Consider the following 9,899-nt stretch of genomic DNA (forward strand, 5'->3'; position numbering starts at 1 on the left):
TAACCCCTTCCCCTCAAAATTATAGGGTTACTCATCTTGAGGGTTGGTGGCAATGTTGGACCATAAAAATGTGGATTCCCTAACTCGTTGAAAGCGATGGTGATTACCAGATGTGTGTGTGTGTGCAATATTTATATTTGTATGTGATAAATATAAATTATTGTTTGAATATTTTAAAAATAATAATCCGATTTGTATTTTTTTAAGCTCATCTTATAATGATTTTAATATATATAACATTACATAGATTATAGATAATTAAAATTTATTTATTTATTAATAAAAATAATTTAATATTGAATAAAATAATAAACCAAACTTCCACGGAGTTTGGCGCAGGCTTGCAACAAAGACCTACAACTACTAAAGGGATGAATCCATGGTTAATTTTTGTTAATATAGTCCTCGACCTTGTATATCATAGAGTGATGGAAAAGAGATATTTTCAAAATGAAAATATTTATTTGGCAATTGATAATCAATAAAAAGGGGTACGCAAAGGTGGATAGATTTTGATATTCTAATAGAGTCTAATTCATCTCTTAGCTTTGAAGTTTATATTGAATTTTCACATTCATTAAGCCTGTAATGAAAGGAGAGGAAACCTTCTTTGATGGTGGCCATGAAATGAAACAAAATGAATTTTCTCGTTCATTCCATCCTTTATTACATAAAAGGGAACACATCCAACTATGATATAAGTGGTGGGCATCAAATGAAATGAGACGAGAGCCTATATATATATGTGTATAACCATAAGCATCTCCACAAGGAAAACCACAATTTCATAGCAGCTTAAGTGACTCTCTTGTTTATTTAGTTACATAGACATAATATCTATATTTTTTGGTCGTCACGCACTTAAAAACAACGTTCATGCAAAAATCAAACACACAACCCAACAATGTGGGATGCTCTGCACTTATCGATGATAAATTAACTAACTACCCATACATAGGAAATACATATGAAATACATAGGAAATGTTTACCATGAGTTCAATGATGGTTTATTTCCTCTCTATTTAACTTCATAACATCTACAAGGGGAAGTTGTGTTCATCATTCTTGAATACCATGAGTGGTGGATGATGAAATACCAGGATCGCATGAAGCAACTGAGAAAGTACCCAGTTATTGATTGCAGGAAGGATAAGAGAGTCCATTGTTTTCTAGAGATGATAGCGGGGATGAAGATACATGGCGAGTTGAGTGTGGATCCATCGCTCATGAAGGAAAGTAAGATAATTAGGACTTTCATTCACTTCTCAGCAAGGCATATGCTCCCAATAGATTGCCAAATTTGATTAATTAAACCTATAATGTTCCTCTTCATGGATTAAAGCCCAAATTAGTAATAATATCTAGGAAGAAATCGAGAGTTATGTTGAACAAAAAAATATAACAAGATTAGCTTAGAAAATATGTTTCCAAGTAGAAGTGTTAAATCCCAAACGAGCTAGAGCGATGGCGGAGTTGTTCAGAGTTTTGAATTCATGTGATGTTATGCTGGGTGTCCACGGTGCTACCATGACACACTTTTTGTTGATGAACCCTGGTTCTATGTTTATATAGATAGCGCCTTTGGGTATAGACTAGGCTTCTGCTACTTATTACGGACAACCAATGATGAAATTGTGACTTAAATATATAGAGTACAAAATTGTTCCAGGGAAAGCTCTCTGTATGGTAGATATGAGAGGAATGATCTTGTTCTTAGAGATCTGGACTCCATAAACAGAAAGGGATGGTAGGAGAAAAAAAAGGTGTATCTCGATGGGAAAAACATAAGAGTGTCGTTAAAACATTTTAAATGGTATCTTGTTAGAGTGTATGCCCATTATCTCTCTTCCTCACGCAGTGGAGCATACAAGGGAAATTTGCATAAAAATTGAAGAGATTGTACATAGTCAAACATGTTTATTATGTAATCTAATTTATGTGTGCTAACAGCCTGTACTCCACACACAAAATTAAGACATGAATTAGATTCATCAGTGGGTATGGCAAGGACCAGAAGTGTTTCAAGAAGAAATCAATATACATTACATAGTATACTGACATCATCTTCCTACACATATATCTAAAAATATTAAGTACTATTTGTGTTAATAATCAATAGTCTTGGATATTGATCGATGGAAAGACTTACCAGAACGATGTTGAACATTGTAGCTACTGGGAGGCTGGCAGACGTTGCAGGTTTCTAGAAGGTATGCGGCTCTCTCCTCCACCTCCTCCTCCTCCTCTCTTCGATGGCTGCTCTAACCCTGTATATCATAGGGGAGTCTGTTGCACAACATTTCTTGGGCAAGTTCAAATGAATTCTCTGACCCTATATATTAGAGGGGAGTATGTTGTAGAGAATTTCTTGGGAAAATTCAAATGAGGTGAGACAGAGGGTGCTACTGATAACGGACTGAATAATGTAGATAGAAGTTCATTATCCTCTAGGGGGCTTGTCATGTGCTCAGAATCAGGCATTAATGGCTTAACTGTCTCAAAGTCATGGAGGCACAACCATCTTAAGGCCTGAAAATATCTTCAACAAACTCACCGGAGGATCCTTCCAAGCTTAATATTCTCAGTCGCCTAGAACGTTATTCGATGATCCAATGGCTGAAGATTTTATCATCATCTAACAATCGATCTAATGGCCCACGATGAGATAGAGTGACATGGAGGGGAGTTCATTTCAGAGTGGAATGCTTTATGACGTAATTATAACCTTTCTCGTTTCAGCTGTAAAGTAGGTAGAGGATGAGGTTAGACAAGAAACTACTCCGCGTACCTCTGCTACTCAAGCAGGTAAAGAACATTATAATTCTCTTTTTATTAATGACATACTTGTAATAATAATAACAAAAAATATCAATTTGATATTTCTTTCATGTTGGAGTTGATCATTCGCCCCTCTTATAGCAGTCTCCACGTCGTGAGTACATGATGGGGTTGTCAAGAATAATTATAGGGGCTATAACAACTGAAAGGGAAAAATAAATTGATGTTGTACTTTCTCAATTCATATCAAGAAAAAATAAAATGAAAATAAAATCATTAAACTAGTTATATAACTAGAAACATCATGTACCATATTATGAAAACATATTATTGATGATAAAATTTGTTCAGATGAAGTATTTTGTGCCTATGATTAATGAATGAATGTTATATGTTAATGAATTATTTCTATATGTTTCTTTATGTACAAAACCGCATATGTTTGTCTATGAATTTTTTTTTTGGTAGTGTTTATGCATGAATCTTAATGTGTTATTTTCAACTATTTTCTATCCGATAGATTGGGTAAGGGGAATTGAGAGTGATGTGAGGGAGGGGAGGTGGGGAGCGGACATAAGAGTTTCTACCTTCACGTGGTTGTCCATATCCAGTAGAGAATAAATTAGGATTCAAATAATCTTGGAACAAACCTCCCTCGATCTAGTAGAGAAACAACAAAGTTAATTTTGACTTCCCTGCTGCTTCGTCAAATCGAGGGAAGTTTACTCCAAGATTAGACTACTCCAATAAAGTCTTCTCGAAACCAAGAGGAGCTCATTCAGATATTCATGAACTCATGTATTTTTAATTATTATTTATTCATAAAAATGTTTTTTAAATTATTTTATTATTTTGTTGATTCTTTAAGTGTTGATTGGATCATTAGAACAATTGTTGGACAAGATTGCATTACGAAGCTTTTCCATCGACTCTTTTATAGAAGCCCTCTTATCTATTCCATTTAACCCTATACCTTCAAAATAGCAGAATAGACACAAGGAATCTCCATATTTCCTTTGGTGTCCTCTTCTTGACAAATATGGCATTCAACGATTATAACATCTCCATAATCCATTTTGTGGAGATGCTACAATAGATAAATGTCATATTTTTCAAGAAGAGGACAAAAAAGTAAATATGGATATTTCTTGTGCTTATTCTTCCATTTTCAAGGTACAAGGTTTTGGGGAGGGGCCATAAGAGCTTCCACCTTCACGTGGTTGGCCCTGTTCACTAGAGAATAAATTAGGCTTTGAATAATCTTGCAACAAACCTCCCTCAATCCAACAGAGCAACACCAAAGTCAATGTTGACTTTGTTGTTGCTATGTCAAATGGAGGGAGGTTTCCTCCAAGATTATACTACTCAAATAAATTATTCTCGAAACCAAGAGGAGATCATTCAAGTATTCATGCACTCAAGTCGTTGTAATTATTACTTATTCATAAAAATGTTTGTTAATTTATTTTATTATTTTGTTGATTCTTTAAGTGTTGGTTGACTCTTCTCCAAAACACTTCTACAACAACCTTTAGACATAAGAGTATTCATCTTTGTGTGAGGGTCAAGGAGGAGTTGGAGTAAGAAGCTAGGATACCTTCAATTAGGACTCAAGGTAAAAATACTTGGTTGATGTAATGTGTCTCTTATTATGGATATAGATCTATATGATTTCCCCATTCATTATTTTGTGCATTTAGTCTTTTATGGAAAAAAATGGTAGATATAATCTTCCTTGATTATATTAGGTTACATCTAATCATAGTCAATTTTCCTATTGATTGAAAGGGTTTTGATATTGGTGTACTTGATCTCTTGCATGTAGGAAGCAAGTGTTAGGAGTTGGAGCTGGATCCTTGGGGCTATAATTAAAACCATCATGGATCAATCAACCTTATTGTCATGAAATATATCTTAAATGTAGGGAATTTAAACTAGACCAAGAATGCTTTAGCTTGTTCTTAATACAAGGTTGAGTTTGGTTCATATTTTCTCATACAAGGGTGAGTCCTGCTACATATCCATTCCTTGTTCAATCATTATTGTCTTGAGACTTATGCTTTAGATGAATCAACCTTTCGAAATAAATAACATGCCTCACTCTTTCCTTATATGAAAACTTGATTCCTCAAGATGTGGCCTTTAGAGGGCTACTTTGGCCCAAACAAAAGTTCAAATTTGACTTAGAACAAACATAAAATAAGGTCTAATTTGTGTCTCAAATGTCAACCATGTTCCTTTCTCTTCATACAAAGATCCATACAAAGTTCATCCTTCACTTGATATTCATAAAATTGTGATTCCTTCTGTTCACATAATAGAGATAACCAACCTATTCCAAGTCTGCCACCTCCTTCACCAATTTTTTCCACAACATAGAAATTATTTGATCCTCAATTATGTTGGAAATTGTAGCCTAGTTTCGATCTTCACAATTCCTATAAGTATTATGTCATGATGTAACTCTTATCTATTGATCAAAAGAAGAAATAAAATTTGACCTATTAAAGCATGAATTTCATGCTTTGGTCATTGGTCAATAGGTCGAAGCACCCATTGTGCGCACTAGGAATTTTGTATTGAGTCAAAATCAAAGTCATGATGTAATATTGAGGCTCATGTAACAAGACAATGAAATTTTATTTTATGTAAAGAATTATCTAGAGTCCACTAAATATCAGGTCGGCCAACCCTTCAATTCAGCCTAGGGGAGGCCCTTTTATTCCACAAGTAGCCTATATAAAGGAAGGAATTTGACCTCCATTAGACATACATTTGGAGTAAATCCATCTAATATGATCTGAGGTAATAAAGATGGTGTGAGAGTCTTATAAGCAGCCAATAAAGAAGGAAGAAAAATGATATAATGTTTCTTTTAAGTGATATCTGAAGTTTTGTGGAGTTTTTGTCGCTGCTACAGCACCCTCCAAAATTTTCACTACATTCATATTTTAAAGTCTACTTCATTGCCGTATCTAGTGTCACCTCACTTGTCAAGTGTCATTCATGTTGCTTTATATGTTATAAGTTTTATTGAATGTTCTCAACTATCATCACATTGATTAGAACATATATAGGTGCATTTCATGGTCACAACATCCTTATGTTATCAAACGACACTTTTTTGTCACAGTGACACACACTCCACTAGTAGTACTTGGGGAACGTGTAGAAAGTGGCATTTTGAAGTATATTCATTTTTCATCAAACTTGTATAATTTTTCTCGATGAGTTAGTGTACTTCATGCTTGGTTCTATTTCTAAACCTGTCGTGTTCTCCCCTTGCCTTATCACCCATACTTAGACAAATTTAGGTTGCAAAGCAAGCACAATAAGGCCAAGAGTGCACAAGCACACTCTGAAGCCTTGATGGGAGATATTTCATTGTTTGGAAATGTGTGTTGCACTCTCCTTGAGAGTTGGGTACACACACAAAGGATGAATTCCCTTCCTTGTTCCGAACTACACCCTCCAAAATGACTAAGTCTTCCTTGAGAACACTCCTTCAAACTGAAGAAGTGCACCCTCCTTGAGCACACTAGCACACCATGAAGACCTGTAACGATCATTATAAGTTATAAATACAAGAGTGATGAGGATGTGAAAGGTCATTCCTTAATTTATAAATAGATCCTCAATCCTCATGTAAAGGAATTTTAACCTTGGCTTCTCCCGCGGGGCATTAGAGAGATATATTTGGTACTTTTTGGAAGCAAGTAGTGGCTCTAACTCTCCACTATTGGAGCTAGTGGTGTTCATTGCATTTATGTATCTTGGGGATTTTGCTTAATATTGAAGCCTGTTGTAGCAGCTACACCCACCCTCCAAAACTTTTCCTTAGCTTTGTTTTGGAGCGTCCCTTCTAACCTTCACGACAACATGTCTTTCTTGGTTAAGTACACAAGCTTCAGTGTTTTTCTTGCACAATGGCAACCTATCAATCACAACTCGATGCATTCCCCTCACAGGCTGATCACCTGGACCTGGTCCAATTGCACGCTAAGAAGCTCCCCCAAGAAGTTGTGTAAGTTTGCAGGGAAACCAACCTTCCCTCCAGAAATTGCGCAATCTTGACTGGCATCCTGCTAGTCTCCAGAATTATGCAATTCTGACAGTCAACACTCACAGTGAAAATTGCGCAATTTTTCCTATCAGCGCTACTCAATCGAAAATTTGCGTAAATATGGGAAGCAGTCAGCTGCTCTGCCCAGAAATTGCACAAATCTCATGGGCAGCTAACCCAACTCCCAGCTAGAAATGCGAATTTTCTTCCAACAGTCGAGCAGTCTCTTGCATGTGCAACTGAGTTGACCGGTTCCCTCCAGGACCAAGAAAAGCTGAATTTCATGCATGGGCTGCCTCTTTGATGCAACAAAGCTACATCTTTACATAATTCATGCGTGGACCTGTGGATTATGGGCCCACATATACATCAGAAGCATTTCAATCAGTGAACTTCACAACAAAATAATACCGCAACTACAATATATCTTTACCAACCGAAACCCTTATCACAATTCCCTTGAACCTTCATAAATTCCATCGTTGATCTATTTTCCCATCCAACGGTTATTGTGTAATCGCGCTCTAACTAGCACGATGGATAAAATTCCGGAAGCATGCGAGAAAAGTTGTTTTGGGTGTGCTGTGTGGTGCCTCCACATTTTATCGTGCACTCTCAAGAATTTCCGCTTACCATTTTATTTCCACGTGATATACCACTTACTGTCTTTGGAAAACTACTCCTCGGTTCCGCTGTGCTATTCAATTGACTCCAGTTGCGATTAAAACTCTCCTCCGTTGATCTGTTCTCAAATCCAACATATCTCTCTCCATCAAAATAATAATTTGCCTCCCTTCTCCAATAAATTTATAATTTTTCCAACATTCTCCCACAAAATAATATTTTTCCCTCTTTATTTAATATCACCAGAAATTAGAAAAATTCATTTCACTCACACAATTGGAGCATTAAAAATAACATGTAGACTCATCAAATGAATTTATCCCATGGTTAAAATCTTGGAGAATGTATTTTCTGATGCCTCAGTGATCGAATCAATGTTAATATGCAATAAGTTTCCCCATCTTGTGACCATCAAAAAACTTGGTACAAGGACGAGAGAACAAAGAGACATCAGGCTGATCATAGATGTAGCCACATGCAAGAAGAGAAAGGGTGCATGGCAAGCACACGTAACACAGGCCAACTCATGCTTGGTGACATGTCGATGACACCACTTGAAATATAAAAAAATGTCGATATATGAGGGGACAAATAACTTGGGTAGGGAGCACTTGGATATCAACTTAAGAAGCTTCCCTTGATTACATAATTAACCAACTTCACCTTGTGAGAATGGATAAATTAATTGATAGAGAGCTTCATGGAATAACCTTCCAACCCGACAATGTTGGAATATGTAATTCTTACTTGTCTCGGTTGTGATTATTTCTATCTCGAGGAGTCTATTCCTAACTATGTTCCTAGATTTTTGTGCGGTTGATATATTCTCTCAACCAATAGATTTAATGTCCAATATAGTTTTCCTATATTGATAAAATAATCCTGTATATATGCAATATGATATTTTATTAATGAAAGTGAAGATAGTTTGTACTATTGGTTTCTATCATGGTACCAGAGCCCTGAGGGCCTAGCCCCTTCTGGGCTTGACCCCTCCTGGGCTAAGGGAAATAAATAGTTTTTTGAATGTTTGGTTTTGGTTTGTCCATTTATTTAAGCCTACCAGAGGAGTGGTCAGATCATGGCAAAAAAAGTTCTGCACACAACCTTCGGATTCATCAGTCGGGCAGAGGAAGTCCTTCATGCAAGTGCTTTTGTGGCTGCAACGAGATAGCTTTCAAATTAATATCGACCTGCATGTGGTGAACCAGAGAAAAATGATTTCAATTTAATATCAAAATTGTTGTTATGAAAAAGGAGGTTTTGAAGGTTGTTGTTACGAAAGTTCTTGGCGGTGGAAACTTTTGTGTTGAAATTGCTGGGATCTGAGCACGACAGAAAGCATGTTTTTGAAGGCTAATTGGTGGCTCGGCACGGAGAAGGCCACAACTACTACCTCAGGTGCATTTGTGTTTGGGAGTTCTGCCAACTCACCGTCTCTTTCTAGTTTTGTGCTGTCAGCATCTTCATTTTCAGGTAGTTCTTTATGTGGGAATACAAGCCCCTCTTTATTCAGGTCAACTCTGTCTGCTTCAGCTTCAGGTGCTTCAGGTAGCTTATTTGGCTTAACTGCACCCAGTTCATTAAGCTCATCCAGTCTACCTTCTTTTCGCCTGAGCAATAGTAGCATTTCTGCCCAATTTTCTTCTAATAGTACCCCTGCACCTAGGTCGGGCACAACACCTAGATTTGGTGCTGGCAGTAGCCTCTCAGTAGGTTCTACAGGCACTTCTAATTTCTCTGGGATGTATATGCTTGAAGGGTTTACATCTTCCTTTACCACAAGGAGCACCCCTTCATTTGGTTTTGGGAGTACATTTGGATCTACCAATGCGCCATCGTTTAGTGGAAGTAGTGTGTCATTTGGTGCTACCAGCACTTCAGCGTTTGGTGGAGGCAGTGCCTCGCATGGTTCTACTAGCACTCCATTATTTGGTTCAAACAACACTCCATCATTTGGCTTGGGACAGCCTTTTGGAGCTTCCAGTACAACATCTTCACAGTCAACAATGACCTCATTTGGATCTAGGTTTGGGGGCACTGCATCCTTGTCGTCCACAGTTTTTTCTTTTGGTGGATCTGCAGCTGCAAGCAGTGGCTCCTTTACTTTTGGAGGTGCAGGAAGCACTCCATCTGGAACTACACTCTTGTTTGGATCAACTGGTACCCCCCCATCACATTTACATTTTCTTCGAAAGACAATTCTTCTATGACTCAACCAATTTTTTGGGTTGACCAACTCAAATTCTTCTTTTGGGGCTACACCATCACCAACACCATCGGCTAATCAGATGGAAGACAACATGGCAGAGGATCCTGCCCAGGTATCTAGTCCCATTCCACTAGTATTTGGTGGATAGACTGCTTCACCAGCTCCATCTTTTGTGTTTGGCTCTCAGCCAACTGCTCTGTCTACTGGGAAATCTGTTTTC

At 37.2% G+C, this 9,899-nt stretch overlaps 1 pseudogene; it reads left to right on the forward strand.

Moving 5' to 3' along the window:
* The first annotated feature begins 967 nt into the window (after window positions 1-967).
* Window positions 968-1,894, forward strand: LOC149239054 (xylan glycosyltransferase MUCI21 pseudogene; annotated as a pseudogene).
* Window positions 1,895-9,899: the final 8,005 nt, after the last annotated feature.

The sequence above is a fragment of the Pinus tabuliformis genome, chromosome 8 (assembly GCF_031772625.1).
Source record: "Pinus tabuliformis cultivar Carrire ecotype Pingquan chromosome 8, CPIR1, whole genome shotgun sequence".
Lineage (NCBI taxonomy): Eukaryota > Viridiplantae > Streptophyta > Pinopsida > Pinales > Pinaceae > Pinus > Pinus tabuliformis.